Here is a 23,399-nt window from a genome sequence, read left to right on the forward strand (position 1 = left end):
CTATTTTTCCTACTTCTTCTGGATTAGGGTGTTTAAGTCTTCCTGTTGTATGTTCGCTTGGTTCTGGTGTTATCATGTTGTTTTTCAGATTGTTGGAGGAATTCTTGCATTGGCGCTTGCCTATCTCTTCCTTCAAATGCTCTCCGATGGATCTTCTGGTACAGGATCAGGGCCACTTGCTGGCCAGCGACCTCACAGACAAATGGACTAGCTTGCTGCTGCAGGCTCAGTGAAACAAATGTACTCCTACACAGTTGCATGCACCACTTTGTCCCCAGAGCCTCAACCCCAAAACAGGATGAGCTGGGGGATCTTATGACCCCGCAGAAGGGAAGGGGTACCTGGGAACAAGTTGGGATAGGATAGGAAGAGAGAGGCAGTAGCCGGAAAGAGAAGCCCCTGCTGAAGGACCAGGAAGTTTAGGGGGTTGAGGGTTGTCTGGGCTCCCTTTCTGGGGCGTCTGGCCGATCAGGAACACACTCACCTCTCTGATGGATCTTCTGGTACTGGATCAGGACCACTTCCTGACCAGGGCCCTCGCAGACCAAAAGGCTACATAAACTTTTTTTTTAAGTCTTTACAAAGAATGATACAACCAAAGAAATCTCCATCTATAAAACAAGTCTTAACTTCAAAATAAAGTCACATATTTTACAAAGTCACATATTCACAAAACAAAATCTTCAATAGTCATTCAGAAGAGATCACATCATATGCTAAAAAGAACACGTAACTTGAAACTATCCTGACAAACACTGACAGGTGAACATAGATAAATACCTTAATCTTTCTTCCTCTGTGTCCTCAAAATATGTCCTCAAAAGGGGATCAAAATATTTAACTTCATCTGATTATATGTCTTATTATATAAAATCATACACATATACAATCATAAGAAGATAGAAAAAAAGAGTTCTAATAGGTTTTTTTTCCCTTTCAGCACAGTTCAGAGCAATGCGCTCATTGTTAAGGTTTCCAAAGAGGGATGCTTCCACCAATATAATTACTGTGGCCATCATTGTCTACTGTGCTTCTCTGTGATACCTACCATGACTACTGAACATTTCCATCAAATCAGTTTATTATTATTTTCTTATCCTTAGCAATAATTGATAATTGGTAGTATACAAAGGCATAGGATAGCAAATATACTACAGGGTGACCTGAAGTGGATTGCTTGAACAAAAGTGAGTCTAGAACTAGATTCAAGCCTTATTTAATGACCTTTTTCCTATACCGACTACACCGTCACCTCTCATTGCTGATAATCCACTAAGAGACTCTCATCTGCCCCTTGGCTCTTTGTGCCACATAGACTTACTTTTTTCACAGCCATTTTCTAATTATTTTCTATTCCCTTTCAAAGCCTATAAAATAATAATATGTCACATTTTAATAGTGCCGCGGAGGAAATGATTTAACAAACTCAGATATCCACTAATGTGTGTGACAGCAGATGACATTCTTAGCAGTATTTTTTTTTTTTGTTTCTTTTTTTTTTTTTTTTTTCTCATGGTTTATTTTTTTTTATATTTAAAAATTTCCATCTCCTTCCCTCCTCCTCCCCCCTCCCTCCCCTCCTTCTCCCCTTTCTCTCCCCTCCTTCTCCCCCTTCCCTCCCCTCCCCTCCACCCATACCTCCCCTCCCTCCCTCTCAAGGCCAAGGAGCCATCAGGGTTCCCCACTCTATGCTAAGACCAAGGTCCTCCCAACTCCCCCCAGGTCCAGGAAGGTGATCGACCAAGCTGAGAAGGCTCCCACAGAGCCCGTCCATGAAGAACAATCAGAGCCCAGAGCCATTGTCCTTTGCTTCTCAGTCAGCCCCCGCTGTTGGCCACACTCAGAGAGACGGGTTTGGTCGCATGATCCATCAGTCCCATTCCAACAGTATTTTTCAAAGACATTTCACTCTTTCCTTAAGAGCATTGATTCCCTAGCAGGTGACTATTTTCCAACTTAATTTACCTTCATAGACTAATATTTCCAGACATCCATAGATCATATACCTATTCCTGTATCCTTCAAAAATCTGAGGGATGTGTCATTTTAAGGAACAAGAGTATAACCTCCCGAGTCAGCTATGGCACAACTTCTGTTTATTCTATACCACGCCTCCCCCATGTAATGACTGAGAGAAACAAAACAAACAAAGCAAAACAGGAGCACACCTGGCAATCACTGGTTCTTGACACTGGACATCCCTGTGCCTAGATCTGCTACCCATCAGAAATTTCGAAGCCACCTGCTTGTCCAGGAAGAATGGCAACAAATAGAATGACTACCTTAGTACCGTTACCTTCAAATTGCTTCTGAGTTGCTCAGGGTCAGCATGGTTAATTCACCTGTGCAAAGTTCTTCTTCCTCAAAGTAAGTGTTTGACTTGTTGATAAAGAATCAGACATTTGGACAATTGGAATCATATTTGGACATAAATAACTTTCCATGTACTTTATGACCAGTTCCCGTTAAAAAGTCATCTGTGTTGCTAAGAACTTGAAAGTAGCTTCTCAAGTCTCTTTACCAACTGTCTCAGAGTAGAGATACAACCATGGGATGAAGGAAGAAGGGGAAAATAGCCGTTGACTTGTTATATGTTGATAGTGTTGTAACTTTGCTTTTGTTAAAAAAAAATTTGTTTGAATAAACTTGGTTAGTTCCTGGAAGAGAGTTATACTATATTAACAATAACTTTATTTAACTCTTGGGTATGCTAGATTGATTATTAAATAACATTTTATTGTTCCCTTTTCATTTAAAAATGTTTCTTAAATATAGAATTATGGTGCTTGAATTCACGCTCCTACACTTTTTATGTGCCCTCCCTATTAGTCTTCGTAAGTTCCATATAAATATAGATTTAGAAAGCTGTGATTGGATTTCTAGAGGGGATTTGCTGAGATGCAGCAGTAGAATGTAGTTGACACTCGTTCTGTGTTACCCTAGGGCTACAGTTTTGATCACAGACTGAATGGATTCACTCCTGTCAGCAGAGTGAATTTTATACTCATGACAGATGTAAAATTTACAATTCTTTTGCCTTTTTCAAGTACAAATGAAGCAAGAATAAATTGAATAGTGGAATACTTCAGCTAAGATCTACAGAAAATAATTGCAACAAGTATATTCATAAGCCAAGGCTGGTCTGTTCAAGGTTAACTGCTTGATTGTATGCTTATTATTTTATAATACTAATATTAACATATATACATGCATGTATACATTTATACAGGAAACCACTTTACTGAAACTAATACCTTGACATTAATAGAAAATCTAAATATGTCAGTTCTGTATTTATCAGCTCTTCCATAGTATTAGTGAAGAAGTAGGCTTTTGTTACTTAACCATATAAATGGTGCAACTCATTATTATCATCTTTAATCTTATAGTGCTTTATGTCCCTTTACCCAGGTATTAGACTCTAGTGACAGTTGCTTTGAATTTCTTCAAAAAGTACATTCTGATCATAGGTTCCGAGGAAGGTTAAATATAAATTAGTCATAAAGTCAGTTAAATAAAAAAGATAGGAAATGATTAGGCTGTGTGGTTATTTCTAAATTTATAGTGTTTTAACACTACTGGTGTTTAATTAAGGAGAATGGCAGCCGATTTTATTTTATGTAATTATTTAAGACCTCAAAAATTAATGCTCGGCTCCCTCTGTAATGCTGCAGTTCTAAAGCAAAGCTGAAGACAACAAAGTCCTATTTGATAGTCCAGCCTTTCAGCCAACAGCTTTTCTTCCTGGCTTTGATGTAGGAATGGTTTATTTAATCAATTATTAATCAAAGTTATGGCATTCTTCTTATATATTTAGGTAAAACTAAAAGATGACTTTCTTGTATTTTATTGCTTAAATAAAAGTTTAAGCAGACTGAAAAAACATTTGGCTTTGACATGGCAGTTACTGAGGTGATTTAAGTTTGAGAGAGCAACTGGTCTCAACTGAATGCGTAGATGAAAAGACGTGTGATTGACTCTGTGTGTGTGTGTGTGTGTGTGTGTGTGTGTGTGTGTGTGGGTTTGTGTGTGTGTGCTTGTGTGTGTGTGTGTGTGTGTGTGTGTGTGTGTGCAATATGATTTTTCCAGCAGCAGATGATGAGTCTCAGCCAAAGTCCAGAACACTTTTGATAACCTGCGCTCTGATAACAAAACCCAGTACAGATAATTTGATTAGCATTTTCTTTGCACAGGTGTGAAAGCCGACAGGCAACAGCTGAAACACAAACGTAGTGGCATAAGCCGGGCAGCTGGACACTTCTTGCATGGAGAATCTTGAGCAGTTGGTAACATTTGGCAGCTTTACATAGAAAAAAATGACTGCTAGCAAAATCTCAACTGCTGCTAATTAGCAGCAATGAACTGTGGGTAGGACAGTACGTTTTAATGTGAGAAGATTTTTACAGTAACCACCATACTAAGGAGGGGAAATAGAATGAAATGCTCCCTAGCTGACCCTCGTAGCAATCCAAGCTGCATATTGCAATAATCCTGTAAATTACTATGCTTTCTTATACAGGAACTTGGAGTTAATTAGTAATTTAACATTCCTCTACACTATTAAATGTCTTTCTTGCGTTATATTATGTTGTTTCATGGGCTTACCTTAAACACTAATGGGGTTTTGTTATATTTTCTCAAAACAGTAACAGTAAAATAAAACTGAGCTAGGAAATTAATTAGTTATCTTTTACCTTTGATTTACCTGTTATTAACCATTAAGTGGTGGTACCCATTTTTAAAGTGGTTTGGGAGGTTACGTGGAGATGAATAGGCTGCCAGAATATATTACTGAGCAAATGTGAATAAAAATGAGTTGTGTACATGCTTCAAGCCACCATGCTAAGGACGCAGCATGCAAAGCAGATGCAGTTCATATTTCTGATCTAAGAGAGAGCAGACTAATCATTTCTGGGGGAGGGAGGGAGGATGAGATAAAGAAGGAAACCCTATTGACTGGGACCCTCTAATTTCCACGGACTTTTTATAAAGAAAATATGCATAGCATTCTCAGGCATATGCCATAAAAAGTTAACCCATGAGACTGAGGTATTAAATTAAACGATATAGAGAAAAATGCACACTTTTTTAGTTTTTAATTTGTAAACAACAGAGGGTTCTATGCAGAAAGTCTTGCTCAGAATTTCAGATCATTTCTATTTATATATTCTATAAATTTCTGATAAGAACATCTGACATGAATGGCTATAGCCATAAAATTATTCTAATGAATTAAAGAGAATAAAAGAGATTAAATTGTTCAGCTTTGACTTCTTTAACTAGCCATCTATTCTATGAATGGGCTGATCAATCAAACCCTGTCACCTGAATGCACTTTTAAATTTGTTTCTGTGCTATGGCATCGAAATGCTACTGTGTTCTTTGTATAAAAGACAAAGGAAATATTTTTCTTTGGCATCTCAAAGATCATTGTGATCTTAGCCGTGGAACTATTTAGTGAAAGCAGAGCTTCAGAAGGAAAGCCACAGTGGCGGCTAGACAAGGTCTGCTTCCACACAAATGTGTCCAAAAGATTCCGTCTCTTGGGGCTCCCTCTAAGAGTAGCAGCTCCCATTTAAAACCCCATCCTTTGCAGCTGGATTTGAACGTTACATAAAAAATTTATCCATGCTTGAAGAGATTTCTGCTTTTCTGTCCTCTCCATTGTTAGACAAATTGAAGTGTGCACTCAGAGGGAGAGTGGCAGTGAACTGCGAATTTATTTACTCATTTGATTCTAATATTGAGAGAATCTACTCACTCTGTTCAAAGGGTACAGCAACAATGCAAGTGCCATCAGGTCACCCGGCACTTCATAGCTACCTGTGAGATAGAATTGTTCTCCTTGCAGAGAGGAAGTGGCTGAAGCCTCTTTTCTCATCAATGTCTATTATGATTGATGGCTCTATGGTCACATTGAATATGCCCTTTTTAAATAATTCACAATGTCATCGCCATAGTACTAGTTTATAACTAGCCTGTTATTTTTACCTTTGTTCATTCACTCTCTGAAGGTTAGATAAATTAAGTGCTGTGGGTTTTGGTAGCATTATACTCAACCAAAGTGGTGTTTATAGCCCAACCACAACAAAGCATCCCGTTTTATCATTTTCTTCACAGACCTCTGGATGCTTCTCTCTCAATAAATCCTGAAAGGAAACTCTGATCAAGCAGGAACATTTGTAAGGTTTAACCTGAAAGCTTAGAGATCCTATGTCATCATAAGATTTTTCAGGAGAAAAAGCAGTCACACTGCATGGAGACAGAGGTAATGTTACCCAAATCCTGTGCATTTAACAACAAAGAGTTTGTGTATTGTTTTCACTACACAAATAGCTTATTTGGATTGTGTTGAAATTTCGAACTAAAATCAGAACTCATTTCCAAATATCTAATATCTGACTTACTTAACTATCTTTGATACAAATAATCAGCAAAGTATGCCTTTACTTTAATAGATTATTTCCTAACGTGATCAGAAATTAGAAATTGGTGTTAAAATCAATGTAAATGAGGCCCTCAATATCCCTTTACTTTATGGCACATTTAGGATGATTATATAGGTGGGTTTTTTTTTTTAATGAAGTACTGGTAACAAGTGGTAGTTACTAATTGAATAATTAAACTCATAATGCAAATTCTGTTCAGTTATACATTAATTGTGGGTGTGACACATTCATAAAGATAGGTATAAGAATTCAGACTGCCAAAGAAAATTGTATTTCTGTAAGTAGACTTTCTTTAGTTATTGTTATTAACACTCTTTCATAGTCAGTCAAAGTATTTTATTTGTGCAAGTTTCTTTACTGAGTATAAGAAGTCCACTGTGCACAATCAGTCTACACTATAATACACAGGTTTATCCAGAAATTGTAGGCCAATAGAATTCTGTCACTGTAATAATGTGCATCAACATGTTTAACTTTGGATTTTTGTTACTTATTTTATTTTGTATTATATTACTAAATTTTACTCCTCAAACTTACAGTGTTTAGGGGATGAAAAAAAGTGAAAATTACTTAAACTTGAACTTGTTGATGGCTTTATGTTTTAAAAAATAATCAAACTGATAGGAGAAAAGGACCTAATATCAGGAATACTGTAACCAAAACCATATCACTCCCAGCCATTCATTCACTCAATAAATAGTAATTAGTCACCAAAAATGAAGACATTTGGCCTTTTTTTTGTATGTGACATTTATTTTAGTGAGAAAAGAGCCAACAAAAATATTTTTTAAACAAAGAAAGCCCACATGCTAACAGGTGCTCTGAAGAAATTCACCAAAGTGCTGTGGTAGAGCAAGAATGAGAGGAACAGACGGCAAGGTCTTTATATAGACTGGGTGGTTGGGGAAAGTCTTCCTGTGTGGGACACATGATGCTGAGAAAAACAATGGACAGGCACTGGCCATGGCCAGCTCTTGGACCAAATTATTTTCTATCAAAATGCCAAGGTTCCCTCTGTGGCATAAACAAACATGGCATTTCAAAATGACTGGAACAATGAGGGAAGGCTGATAAAATTAGGTAACAGAGGCAGACCAGCACAAGTGTGCTGAGGTGAGAGGCTGAGTATTAGTCTTAGTGCAATGAGAAGCTAAAGAAGGTCAAGAGAGGAGACACCCTTTACTCCTACTGTCCTGAAACTTCCCTATAGAGTCCAGCACAGGTTTGAAGTCTTGCCCTCAGTCGATTGACTGTTCTTCCATTCCTGGGAGAGTCAGATTCAAAGACTTCAGAATGCAATTTGAGGAAATTAAACCATTAAATAAATATCTAGCACAGTCTTTGACACAGTGTAAAAATTCAATAAATTCAGCATCTCTAACTTTTTATTTAACATAAAGTCTAAACACTACTGAGCACTAACTTTTGCCAATATTGCTAGTACCGTGTAAATTAATTCTTATTTTATTCTGCTTTTTTTTTCTTAGCATAAAATTAAGCAAAAGAAAATGATAAAAGGTTGTAACTTGTTTTTAAAGCCAAAACAATTTAACTAGCTACAGGTATGAGTAAAGTAAGTGGCTGCAGGGAATAAACTTCAGGCCGGGCAGACCAACATGCTCTGGAGAAATAGGACTTGGAAATTCAAAATATGCCATGATGCATTCAAGCCACAGCCAGCTCAGGATGACTTCTGGAATGTCTGCACAACATTTTACCTTTCTCCAGTAAACCTTTTAATTATGTGACTTCACAGCCTTCTGTATGTTCTCACTTCTTAAATTGTTACTTATAACAGAAGGAATTCTGGGTATGTAAGTTTCCTAGAAGAAAAGTCCTCTTTCCTGAAGTGCATTTGGGGAAACCACAGAGGACCACAATAGTGTAAAGAGGACACATGTTTGAGGTCACATCCAGTTCCTGTTCATCTCAGTCAGGTCTTACACTGAAGAGTGTATCTTTTTTTTCCTTGCCTGCTGAAACAAATATTGGCTGCATGCATTTTCAACATGGTCCGTATGGATTCTCTGCCTTTGAAATAAGCATGGATTGCTGCTGCTGATAGGGTCAGAGGACCTCAAGACGCTCCATAAGATGTTTACTGAGCCCTTAGAATTTGCAAGCTATATTACATTCTAATATAAGATATATACTAATTTACATTAATCTATAATGTATATATATACTAGTATATATTATACTAATATATTATACTAATATATGTTACATATAGTATTATGACTTATACATGCATATATTTGTATATTGTGCATATATATGTATATATATATATATATATATATATATATATATATACAGTGGTGTACTATCCATCTTACAGATCAACAGAGTAAAGGCCAAAAAGTCTAGGGAAATTTCTAGATTATTGTGAAGGAGGTAGGGTGTTAAGTAAGTGTACTTTTGCCCAAACCACTGTCTTCAGAAGATTTAGTATTTAGAGTGTTTTAACATTCATGGATCATATGAATAATATGATAAAATAAACTGTATTTTTATTAATTTGTACTAAAATATCTTAGTTATTAGCACTATACCTTCTTTAAAAACAAACTTTAAAAATCTGTAGTGTTTTTAAGGGAACAATCGTTTATCAATTTCGGATGCAGATCCATTTATTTTATGAAGTATTTAGTTTAATAAAATAAAACTGAACTAGGCCCTCTGAATGTGGGTGACAGTTCTGTGACTTGGACTATCTGTGGGGCCACTGGCAGTGGGACCAACAATTATCCCCAGTGCATGAATGGCTTTTTGGAGCCCATTCACTATGGAGGAATACCTAGCTCGGCCTCAATACAGAGGAGAGTGGTTTGGTCCTGCCCCAACTTGTTATGCAGGACTTTGTTGACTCCCTATGGGAGGCCTTAGCTTTTCTGAGGAGTGGATGGGGGTCTGGGGTGAGTGAAGATGGTGGGGAGTGAGATGAGGTGAGGGAGGGGTAACTATGGTTGTTATTTAAAATGAAAAGAAAAATTTTAAATAATTTTTTTAAAAAATGAATTTTTGAATACCTGTTCAAGTAAAAGATTCAGAGCTACTGTGTACAAATAAGAGAGAACATGTGTTGTTTGTCTAGGAATAGTTACTTCATTCACTGTAATTGCTGCCAGTTTAATCCAGTCTTTTAGCAGCAAAGCTTTTCAGAGAGAGCGACATTTGCTCAAAATACAGAGAATAAGTGACCAGGGCTGTCCAATCCCAACAGATATCTCTATAGCATTACCTTTATACTAAGGCACAGGGAAAACAATGAAAGAGGGTGCAAAGATTCTACGAGACCGAGGACCAGGGTGCCTGGTGCAAGATAGTCCCTTCTAAACATGACAGGAAAGCTGTACTAATGAAATCTCAATGAAATGGTTGTCTAAACATAATCTTATAATGACATCCTATTCACATGCCAAGAATAGGGACATGTCTCAGAGATGAGAACTTACAGGCAACCAGTCACTTCTAAGACAGGAATTAATTTCTTCCAAGAATTAGCCCTAAGTAGTCAGTACTAAGCATACACACACACACACACACACACACACACACAAACACACACATGCACGCGTGCACGTACACACACATATGCATACAAAGAGATACTCAGGAGAAAAAATAGTATATGTCTTATCCATACAAATGTATATGTGTGTGCATGTGTATATGTATATACATAATAATTAAAGAATAAAACACTGTGAATTTGAAAGGGTGGAGGTGTAGGGCATAGAAGGAACGGGAGAGTAGGGAGGGATAAGTGAAAATAGTAGAAATATCGTATTAACATAAGTAATTCTAATATTTTGGAGTAGGATTTGGTGATGTGATTCAGCAGGTAAAAGCAATTGCTGCAAAGATTGACAACCTAGGTTTGGTGCCTGGGCCACAAATGGTGAAAGGAGAGGATCTAATATGCAAATTGTCTTCTCACCTCTACAAACATACACACACACACACACACACACACACACAAAACACACATGTGATTAAGTGTATGATTAAATAAATTCAATAAAAGAAATATTTAAGGAATATTTTAAAAATTGCAATGGAGGTAATAGGCTCTTGAGTCAAGAAAGAGGATGTACATTTCATCATTTTACTAGTTTTAACTTTCTAATGGTTATTTCATTTTTGGGTGTTGTGATAATATTTTGTTTGTGCTCTAGCAAATAAAGTTTGCCTGAAGATCAGAGGGTGGAGCTAGCCACTCGTTAACCATAGAGGTCTGGCTGTCTGTACAGACAGACAGGAAGTAATATGGCTGGATGAGGCAGGAGGAAACACGAGCTCAACCCCTCCTTTGGCTGAGGAATTAGGAAGGTAACAATTGGCTATAATTTGCTCTTTTGTCTCTCTGATGTTTCAGCATTTACCCCAATATCTGGTTCTGAGTTTCTATTATTAAGACCAATTAGAACTCATACTAAAGGGTGGTAGGTGTGTAAATATATTTGATAATAAAAGTATAAAATCCAACGTGATGCTTCACAGGTTTAAAATTATGATTCCAATCGTAAAGAAGTTTGTTGAGATGTATAAACTGGTTCTGGTTAATTTCATGTGTGATTTTTTTTTTTTTTAACTTGGAAGCTCTTTATTGTTCTGGATATTCAACCACACTGTGAAACCCAAATTTGCTTTGCATTAATTAAATAAATTTAACCTTGGGTCAGAAAACTGAGGTAGCAACTAGTTGACAGAAAGTAATCATCAAGTATCGGGGTGTCTGGAAGAAGATATAGAATGATGCATAGGAGTAGCAGTGAGGGACTTTGAGAGTGGTTTCCTTTTAGTTTGGGAAGAAAAGAGAGATGTCTTTCATAGGGTCTTCGACAAATAAAAAAAACAAGGTCAGCTGATTGCTTCTAGGTTTCTTTGACCTAGCAAGTTTTCACAACAATATCCTACTTACAAGTCTTTATTGGTAGGTAGAATGATAGAGCGATAGTTTAAATCTACATGTCATGATTGTGGCAGAGCCAGGTTGTAGGATTGAATCCAGGCTGGAGCATGAGTGGCTTACTAAACAGACAGTAAAACATCATTTTGTGCTCCAATGTGTGGCACAACTACACAGATAGAGAAGTTGTCACCTGAGCCTCTCCAAGCCACTTACAGACTTTCTGAAAGGAAGTCATCTTTGGAAATTGGGAGAGGTCTGAACCCTCCAGTGATGATACTGTTACTGTGGACAAACAGAGAAGTCAGAAGATTTGGTGAGATATCTGAAAAATCCTTTAGGAAAGAGATAAGTAATATAAAAAGAAAAAAATCTTTCCCATATTAAAAGTGGTGAGCATCTCCATGTAGGGCACTAGGACCTTGTATAGTGCTACTATGGATGGGTTGAAAATAAAAATTTAAAATGAGGGGATAAATGGTTTAACTGGGATTGGCATAATGTCAATTGTAATAATTATCAGTTTGGTAACTCATATTTTATCCTTAAAAAATATTTTTATAACTGTGCCAAGAATGACAATTTGACTGATAAGATACAGGCCTTAGAAAGACCTATTAACGAAAATAAGAAAAATGCTCAGACTCAAAGGAATTTAAAACACAACCTATGGCACCATAGCATTATGAAACTGAAGAAGAACAGCCCAAGGTTATTAAAAGAAATGCCTTTCTTTTGATCAGGTGTGAAAAAATTAATTTTTTATTATTAGAACATAATACTTTTTCTGTTGCTAAAATTATTTTTTCTTCACAAAGATAAATCTGCCAGAAAAGGGATGTCCCAAGTTAGGTTTGGGGTAGAGTTTTATTTTTGTTTTTCCTGGAGAATAAAAGTATCCAACTAACTAATCTGGAGACCACTGGACAAATGAGACATCTGAAGAAGAAGGACAAATCTACAAAAAAAAAAAAAAAAAAAAATGTTCCAGAGGCACCTTGATTGACTTTCCAGGCATCCTGATGTTTCTGTCACTTGCAAAGTTTTGGAAGTTACTTTCTCTAAACTTCCTGTTTATCCAGGTAAAATTATATTCTTCTCAGGTATTTGATGGGATCGAAGACTAGATAGTTTTAGTTACAGTTTCCTTGTTGCCAAATTTAGAAAAGAAACTCACAAAGATGTAAAGTATATAATGTTGAGAGACAGAAATGCTTAAGTAGTGTATGTAAGAAAATGTTTTAAGGTTGAAAGAGATATTTTTAGAATGATAATAAAAATTATGAGAGAAAGTGATTTAGGTACAAAACTTTGGACTCACCAAGACAGGATAGATAATAGAGTATTCGAATGTTAATAAATTCAAATTTAATTAATTAGCATTACTTGAAAAAATTAACCTTGGTTAGTAACTAGTTGACAGAAGTAAACAGAGTATCAGGAAGAAGATAGAGAGATGCACAGGAAGTAGGAAGGAGGTACTTTAAAAGTGGGATTCCTTTTGGTTTGGGGGTGGAAGAGAGATGTCTCTGGTCAAAAATGTAAGCAATACTTTATAATAATGCTTTAATAAAGCATACAAAATTGGAAGTTTGTAAATAGCTAAAATATTTTTCTTATCTATCATTGTTTATTGCATTACTTTTACTTAACAATAACCTCAAAAAATAACAGGAAAGTAAAATATAATATATATTGAAAAAATAAAGATTTTAATTAAAGAATCATTTTCTATTCAAATAATTTTTGATCTTTCTCTGTGATGAGAACTCAATTTTAAGTTTTGAAATAAATAAATTTTGAAATTTTAAATATATTTGATTTCTATTATTTAAAAAATCTCCTAAGAGATCAAGCATAAAGTTTTTTTAAATTTAACATTCAATTTTAGTTTTGAGTCATCAGTTTTTTAAAAAGTACCTGCTTCATGTGCATGGCTTTAAAATATCTAACCAAAGTCTTGTAGAAACTCTAGAGGAGGCTAAGAAATCAAAGATTTGCTCAAAGTGCTATACTTGGAAAGCAATGGAAGCTTTAAGAACAATTCATTTCTCATTTTTAGCTTGTATATTATCTAATAATATTGTATATTATCTAATATACTTGTATAATATACTTGTATAATATACTTGTATAAACTTGTATATTATCTAATAATAGACACTTCATTCCATCATGACCAATACATTTGATATGGTAATAATAAGCCTTTAAAATAAGATGGGGCAATCTGGATCCTTCTTAAAGTTTGATTGACCTTTTGTTTGAATACCCAATTAGTCTGCTATTTTCTCGGACTTTGCCTAACTCCAAAACCTGACTCCTCATCACGATGAGAGCAACACCATTACTGCATATTCGCCACAGTAACTAGTGATGAAAGTCAAGAGTACCTGGCCTCAGGGGAAGCAAACCAAGTAGGAGATATAAAAGGGGAAAAAAAAGAAACCTGCAATATCCTAATTCTGAACATGTGCACTGGCTTGACTCCTTCAGCTGCTGAGTTTATATTCTACCGAGTAAGACTGAAGCTAGAGTTACGATTTTTCAAGAAGGATTTGGCAATTATCCTGCATTGTGCAAAAAGTTTAGCTTTGAAGAATTTTTTTTTTCTATGAGCAATGCTGTACCCTAAATCCATAATGCTTTCTCATACCCAAGACTACTGTTCCAACTTCAACAAATGAATTTGCAGCACTCTTATTTATCCTTTGTCTCAGAAGAATACTATCTATGTTTTTGTTCAACCAAGATGGCATTTAATTCTCTTAGTTCTATGGGGGGGATCAAACTTGATAAAAAGAATAAAACAAAGCAATCACCTATGCATACATGAAAATAACCCAATGAGATTTACTAGAAATATCTCATTACAAATAAATTGATATTAGTAAATTTACTGTCAATATATGACATTAATCAATATTTTCACTAGGAATGATGAAACTTCAGGCATGAATGTCATAGTTGGCACCGCGAGGACAGGATATTCTTTAAAGGACAACCAAGAAAGAAAAGATGTAATTCTAGGGATCGGCTGTAGAGACAAAGTTTTTCAAAAGACATGGATACAAAAGGGTCAGGTACAAAAGACTGTCTTGTTCCTTGAAGGGTGTTTTGTGACTGTGATGCAGTAAAAATGGATACAGTTGTACTTAAAAGTATTCACATTAATAGCGTACTTGAAGCTGGGAAGTTTTTCTTTCATTAACTTATTTATTTAATTGAAGGCGTAAATCACAAACAATCCCACACCAGTTTGGAATTATGATTAATAGAATGGTTGTTTATTTAAAGGGGAAAAACTTACAGACCACCGTCCCAGACAACAGCCCTCTGCGCAATCAGGAAGGGAGCCTAGTCGCTGGAAGCAGAGCCAGAAGCCAGAGAACAAGCAGAGGGCAGTTGCTGCTTTTTTAAAGAAGGAAAGACCACGCCTCAATGAGCTGGTATCTTAGCAGCTATTGGCTGAAGGAGCAGAAGGAGCTCCAGCAACATTTAATTTATGTTTGGACCACGGTTTCCCCTTCCTCCTCTCCTCCTTTTCTCTCCCCTCACCTCCGCTTTCCCTCTCCAGCAATCCACTCCTCTTACATTTCTGTTCAGAAAGGGGCAGGCCTCCCATGGATATCAACAAAGCCTGGCATAGCAAGTTGCAGTAAGACTAAGCACTTCCCCTTGTATTAAGGCTGAGCAAAGCATCTCAGTATGAAGAATAGGTTCCCAAAGGCCAGGCAAAGCCTTAGGGATAGTCCCTTTCCCACAGTTAGGAGTCCCACAAGTAGACCTAGCTACACAGCTGTCACATATATGCGGAAGGCCTAGGCCTGTCACATACATGCAGGCTTCCTGGTTGTCAGTTCAGATTCTGTAAGCGCCCAGGAACCCTGGTTAGTTGTTTCTGTGGGTTTTCTTGTGGTGTCCTTGGCCTTTCTGGCTCCGACAATCCTTCTTGCTTCTCTTCAGCAGGATTCTCTTAGCTTGACCTAATTTTTGGCTGTGGGTTTCTTCATCTGTTCCCATCAGTAACTGGAAAATTTCTGTTTTTAACTGGTAGCCTGGCATACATTTTCTTGTATGTGCTTATTAATACCCTACATTAACCTTTCCCTTAATGATTACCCTGTAGTTCATAACGTAAGATTGTCTGGGTCTCGGTCTGAAAAAGTGGTAAGACATTGGTCAAGTTTACATGGGTAAATTGAATGTTGGCAATCTTAGCACACTAAACTTCTATGGAGATTCTTCAGAAGCCATTCTAGTGAGCTCTCAAAGCCGCAAATGGAGATTGGCACTCTACTAACACAATAAAGGGTGACAGGATGCATGGAAGCAAGGATGAGGGCAGTTTGTTTTTTACCCCCTGGTGTTTACTTTGCATCAGCTATGCATGTAACAAAGGTGGCAGTTAAATGAATAAAAAGGGAGATTTAAAATATACCGGGCTTGGAACAAAATACCAACATGCTAAACAGACAGATTTACCACACAAAATTTTCCTAAACCCAAAAAGAATCAAAACCATACTTTGTTATTTGTGATACTGTCTTAGAAAGTATACAGACTGTCACCATTGTTAGGTGAGGCAGGGCAATAGCGCAAGCACAAGCAAGTACATACAAACTCACAATGAGTAAACCAAATTGGGCAAGACAACCTGTCAGTAGACCAAAAGCACAGAAAGTAATGACATGCACTCTTAGCCAATCACAAGACACCAGCAGTGACCATCAATTTCAAAAGAACTGACCAGAAACATTTCTATGGCAGCTTCATTCCCCTAATCTCATAAAAACCCCTGACCTTGTTACAAAAATGAGCTTCTGTATAGGAATCTCCTGGAGTCTGTGCCATTGACTTTGCATTTTCTCAAGTCCTTCTTCCCCCAGGAAATGGGGACTGCACACAGGCAGCAGCAACGAGCCTGTAAAAACTACAGTTAGGTGGTTTTATTTCATTTTATTTTTGGTGTAAGAGTCAGAAAAGATGGAAGAGATAAACTCTAAGGTTTCTAGGAACATAGTCAACAAAATAAAAAACCCACATAAAACTTACAGTTTCAAAATCCAAACAATTCCAGTGACTTTTGAAACACTTCTTTGTTTCAAGATGTCTCAGCTACTAAATGGAAAATCAGAAGAACTTAAGTTTATAACTTGACTCCAGTTTATTAAAATTTCTTGTCCTTCAATTCATACAAGTCAGTAGACTTGTTCTTTCAATTTACTATTCATTGATAAATGCTTTAGAAATGACATTTTGTGTGACATATTCATTAGCTTACATTTACAAAATATAATTGTCCATGTAAATTATATTTGCATCATTTTGTTCTCTAATGGGAATATAGTTCGACTAGAATAACAATCTTTTGTATTGTTTATATAATGGCTAGGGGATCTTGAAAGATGACTTCATGGTCTACTGATGCCCCATGGAACAATGAAACAAAGATGTTGCTCAGATTATTGGTTTATTGGTAGAGTTGTTAAACTAAGTTGGTCAATGAGAACTTTCCAAATAAAACCTCCAACTACAATGTTCAATTCTCATGTTACTGTATTCCAAATAGTCTTAAACTTCAGGAGCTTCAAAAGCAAAGTTAGGATAATTAGCATTTCAATTTTCTAAGTTATTTGCTCTGACTTTGGATATCCAGTCATCTGTAAAATACCCTTTTCTCTAAATAGTTTGGGGCTGCCAAACTTTGTTTCTCACTCATTCTGTTGTGAATTTGGTGGCACCAATTCTTGCCCAATATGTTGAGCCACTTCCTGCTTTCTGATGTTCCTTCAGACAAGTCAGTTCCCTGACCATCATAGGATACTCCACTCAACCAGCAATTGCAGTTGTCAACACACTGTGATGTGTACCAGATCCTGAGGGTACCACATGCTCCTGGTAGCTCAGTAGTTACCTTTCTGACCCTAAACTGTTCGTCCTCAAAGTCAAATATGACTATCAACTATAGGCATGTTGTATATTTTTGTGTGTATTGTGTTGTCTTACAGGTGTCTTTTTATGTAATATTGAATGAACTTTGGTTTTGCCAAGATCCAGCATTAAATTTTCTTTTAGTTCTATACCATGTATCTGGTCCTGTATTAAATAGGATTTGATTCCTTTTGAACATTGAAAGAACAGTATATCAAACTGATGATGGGTAGCTCCTGATTAATGTACTACATTTTCAATTAAGGTCTTAGGAACTATTAGAAATGAAATATCAACAGAAAATAATACTTTTCAAGCATAAAATTAAATGTGAGGATCTTTAACAACGTCCCTCCAAATACCAAGACAGAGACCAAAACTCTCAATACTTTGGAATCCTCCTTAAATGCTCCTTCTTCTTTCCACCTAACTTAATTTCCTGGCAGCCTACAGATCGTTAATTAACTTGTGAGATATTTATGAAGCCATTGGTCTACAAAATTTCAGGCTATTTTTGCACAGAATATTTCCCCACTCGATGGCAGAGGAATAAAATAAGCATCTACTCTATCCCTACTTTGCTCTTCATGTATGATACACGTGTGTTTTCATTTTAACATGATGAAAGAAAATTTTGAAAGCAATACTATAACTTGTAGTATTAACAGTAGAGCTGTTAACATAATAAAACACAAAAATATGAAGAAATAAAAGAAGGTGAGCTTTTTCTTTGATGTTGACTGATGGCTGATGGTTGTTCAAAGTTGAATAATAAGATGATTGTTCAGAGTTGAGTAAGATGATCTTCTCTATAAACTAAGAACTGAATATAAGCACTGACTAAGAATACCGAAGAGTCTTCTCAATGTAGCTGGAGTGTGAGAATTCCAGATGGATTGTCTATATGTTTTAAAAGATTGATTTTCCACAAAAAAACAAAATAGAAATAAATTACCTTTATCCATATGAAGCCCATTATAAATAAGATTGCCTTTCTGAAATCCATGTTAGATGGGATTGTAGTATCTGAATGGAAGTCTTTACTTTATGAAAATTATAATTATTTCAATTTTTGTCCACAATCAGCTTGAAATGTTGCAATACTCTGCAGGTGCTCGCTGTTATAACAAAACCATGGGAACAGATGGTGCAAGGTACAGGCCAGCTCAAGGGATTAAATGTGAGGCTTTTGAAATTTAAAATTAAAGCTGGGTGATCTTGGGAAAATCTGCTTGCCAAATATTCTTGCTTTAAAAAATAAAAATAAAAAAGTTATCCAAATTCTCTTGACAAGTTTATTTATATTCAAATGACTAGAAAATATTAAATAGTTATAAAATACACTTGGCGGGGTACAGTTCACCTGACCAAATTAAAATATGAAATGCTCACTCCCATTATGGTGCTAAATCTTTGCATGCAGGGACCCCTCTTATGTTCAGTTGCTAATGGGAACCAATTTTTTTTTTTTTTGGTCAAGAGGGTACTTTCCAGGTTTTAAAATAAAGATGACCTTACTGTCTTGTTTAAATGGACATAAGGAGTGGCTCAGTTGGAGCAGGGATGATTAATTTACAGGGGATGTGTCATTTTCTAGATGTAGAAAAAAATGACATAAGTTTGAAAACTTAACATCGTCCATTAGACCTTTTGATTTTGTCTAAACCAGTGTGAAAGAAATATCTTAAAAGAAGTATTTAAAGTATCACTAGTGTTTTATGCATTTTCATATCACTAGCATATTTTATAATAAAACAGGGCGACACAAGTTATATTTGAACAACTGTTATATAACACCACATATAGGCATGTATTTTATTGTTCCTATTTCCTTTGTTAGGAATATACTATTATCTATATGACTGTCAGCGTTTGTGGAATTGACATGAATCCTACCCCAAAATGATTGGTTACCCTCAAAACATTTGTATCACTATTAAAACAATAGGTGTCTTGGTAAATGAGTCATTATAGTACTTCACAAGGTTCACAACTAGGTAAGACTAATGGTTGCTTTTCTCCTCTGGTAGCATATATGGCATCATTCAGCACTTTAAAGCCTATCCAGTATTGATCCAACTTCAGGTTAATACCAACTTGTTTTTTCTATATTCTATGACATGGATATGTGATCTCTTCAGTAACAGTGTTTTACAATGATATGCTGGTGGGCAAGAAATGAAATCAATATTAATCTTTAATGTTAGAATCTCTGTGAGACCTTACTGGCTAACAATTCCAAAAGAGATAATGAAGTTTAGCACCGTGCTTATTTGTTTGCTTGTGGTGTCTCGTATGGTCATTGCCACCCTTTCTACATGGTAACTCAGTTTAAATTCTTTTTACATATGTGTAAGCACATTTTTAGTAACTTCTACAGAAATGGGTTTCAGTGTGACTTTTTTTGAGATGTCACAATTATTCTGTGAGATAGCCCTGTACCCACACAGACAAAAATCACACATTTTCTTTCATTTTTTGAATATTTGTTTCTAATCCTCAGATATGTGTGTTTTAATTAATATACCTATAGAGGTCAATAAATTAGTAAGAGGTCAAGACAGAAAACTTCAATGGACACAGAATGGCATAAAAAGTAAAAGAGGGAAAATAGGAAGATTAAATTGAAGTAGAGAATTGGAGGACAGGGTATATGAGGCAATAATGTACATTTTTTAGAAGTTTTCCTAGTTATTAAGGTAGGAAAATGTGATAGAGGCTACACTTTCAACTAGTAGGGAGATAGATCTATACCCCTCTTAATTTTTCTTAAGTCTACCTAATGAAATATTTAAAATATTCTCCAAATTTAGAGCTACACTTTCAAGTACCATACCAAGTTAAAATTTGCTAAATTTTTGGTTATTTTGCGACTAAGTATGAGGAAAGCAATAACAATTTGCAATCAGAAACATGAGTGTGGTACACTTACACAGTGGTACATTTACTCAGCTTTAGAAATAAGGACACCAGTAAATTTGAAGGCAAATGGAAGGAACTAGAAAAAAAATCATCCTGAGTGAGGTAACCCAGACCAATAAAGACAAACACAGTGTATGCTTACTCATAAGTGAATACTAGCTGTAAAATAAAAGTTAATTATGCTACAATCCACAGACCCAGAAAGACTAAGTAACAAAGAGGGTTCATGGGTGGATTCCCAAATCTCCCTGGGAGGGTAAACAGAAGAGCTTTCCTGAGGGGTTTAAGATGGGGATGGGGGATGGGAATGGGGGGATGGGAACACTGCTGAAAGAAGGGTCCATTTCGGCATCAGGCAAAAATCTGTCACAAGTGAGTTCCCCAGGACACCAGCTAAGACCTTAGCAATAGTGAACTGTCCATCTCCTGTGACCAGATTGGTGACTACCCAATTGTTATCAGAGAGGTTTCAGCCAGACACTGATGGAAACAGAGGCAGACCCTTAGCCAAACATAATGTGGAGTTCAGGGAATCCTGCAGAAGAAGGGAAAAAAGGATTGTGGGAACAAGAGGGGTCAAGGATACCACAAGAAAACACATAATCAACTGACCAGAACTCATAGGGGCTCACAGAAGACAGAACCAAGAGCCAGGCAGTCTGCATTATAAGGACCCTGCTGCTCTGCACATCTGTTGCAGCTGTGTAGCTTGTCTTTCCTGGGGGACTGCTAACTGTAGGAACAAGGGCTATCTTTGACTCTTTTCCTGGCTTTTGGCACTCTACTACTTATAAAGGGTCTTGTTGCCCAACTTTAATACATGGGGAGGTGCTTAGTCTTACTGCAACTTGACACACCATCTTTTATTTAGACTCATTGGAGTTTCCTAAACAAAAACAGAGGAATGGATTAGGGGGTAGGAACAAAGGGGGGTGAGAGAGAGGAACGGGAAGAGAAGAGGGAGGAGAAATTGAAGCAGATGAGTTTATTTAAAAAATGAAAAAATGCAATAAATAGCTGTGTAATAGTCTACTTCAAATCATCACACTACATAAAAAACAAAATTTCCCGGTTATATATTTGCATTCTGGTGATTTCATCTCTTCATATATTTATAAGGAAAAAAATCAACATATTCTATATTACCAAAATAGCAAAATACAACCTTTCAAGCACTTAAAGAAAAGTGAACCCAATGGATGAACCCTAAGTTCAGGCTGTATTTCAGGAGTTTTATTAGTATATATGGCAAGTGTAATATATCTTCAGAGAACGTGGCAGACACAACTACCTGAGTATAGTGAAATGGAATAGGGGCACACCTTATTACAGCTTTTTATTGAAATAAGAAACCATGAATTTGAAAGGAGTTTGTGGAGAGGTACATATGAAGATTTGGTGGGAGAATTCTTTAAAATTATTTTAAAATAAAAATTTAAAGATAATAAATGAAGATGCCCAATGAAAAAGACATCTACTTTTGACCCTGCCTTGAATTTCATAACTAGTTACTAATGAGTGAACAGAGAACAACAGTTCTTTCAAACCTGAAACATCTTGACAATCTAATAGTAGTATATTCCCTGTGTCCTCCTTGTTACTGTGATAGAGAACACATCTATCATAATTTCTTATTCACAGTCTATTCCTAGATCATAATAAAATCATTTAACACAGGTCTTTCATTCACTTTCCTGGGCTTCCTTTCTCTAAGAGTTTGTATTTATTAAGCCTGTTAGAAATAGAGAGACTCCGGAAGGCACTATAAATTATTTGTGCAGTTGAACTTAAGATCTTAGAAAGGGATGTGTTCCGGCTTAAGTAAGCCAGCAGCTGATCTGATGGGACCTGGTGCCAAAGGCTTAGGAGGACATGACAGAGGCAGAGAAAGTAGCTTGATGAGGTTCTGTGCCACTGAAAGCCAATTTGGTCGTGATAATGGACTGACTTTTCTTTTTCCTTTCATGTAGCTGACCTATCTTGTCTAAGTAAAGGTTTTATAGTCTTTAATTAGGTAGCATGGTTGGAGAGATGGCACAGAACAAAAGTCTGCCAGATCAGACCAAGCTTTCTGCTTTGTACACGAGACATTTCATTGGGATGTTTTATTTGGCAGGTACAGGCTGGCAAGCAGAACTGATCGAAATTAACTACTAGAAGGGATAAAAGTAGCCTCAGGGAGCAATCTAAATTTTCAAAAAGGAATTTACAGTGAAGGCCTTTGTCTTTCTCCCTGTACTGTCTTCCTTGGAGCACATACTACTCTTTATGTGATCCTGCCCATGGCATAGCCCCTGTTTACTCTACCCTAAACTTAGAAAGAATATAACCTCAAGAATTCAGCTACCATCAGCTTGTTGAGACATTGTGATAAGAGTTACAGCATTTAAAATATTTTCTTCCTAAATTTATTTCCTAAGGAGATTTTTCAAATCTGAAAGATAACTGTCTTCCACGTTTTATTATTCATCAAAAGAAGGACAATGCTTACATTAAAACATGTATTACAGCAAAAATACCATTACTGTGATAACCATGTAAAATAATATCTAATAGCAGTATTCTCTGATGCATCAAAGTTATGGTTTCTAGTATTCTGATGCATAGTAATGATTTGATACAAAAGGAGATATTTCTCTAAGCAATAAAAAATATAGTACTTTAGTTGTTTCAAACCTTATGATGATTCTCATCTTAAATTATTCACCCATTTTTCAATTCAGGAACAGTGTAATTCATTTGTGTCCTCTTTGTGATATCCTAGGATTTAAAAATATCACTTATTTTGAAATGTAAATTAGTATACATTGATAGGAAGGAATGGAATGTGGGCCAAATGTCTAATATCCAAACCATATGGTTCTAATCCTAATTGGAGTATTCTTTTGGTGGAAATAATTGGATTTACCCAGAGTCGTGAAGACATACTGATTTCAGAGCTCCCAGGAAACTTAAAAACCAACTCACATTAAAGTTGAAGAAAGAGTTTGAGTCAATTGCTTCAAGTAAATTAATGAAAGTCAGAACAATCATGACACCCATTACAAAAGAGAAAAAAATATTCCCCAAGTAACTTAGAATACATGTCTCAATTGTGGAGATCATACATAAAATAGGTATGGAGTGCAAAACTGATGCTTTGGATGTGAATTTTCTCATTTCCTTGTATTCCTACAGTA

This window comes from Arvicola amphibius, chromosome 7, assembly GCF_903992535.2.
Source record: "Arvicola amphibius chromosome 7, mArvAmp1.2, whole genome shotgun sequence".
In the NCBI taxonomy this organism is placed as follows: Eukaryota; Metazoa; Chordata; class Mammalia; order Rodentia; family Cricetidae; genus Arvicola; species Arvicola amphibius.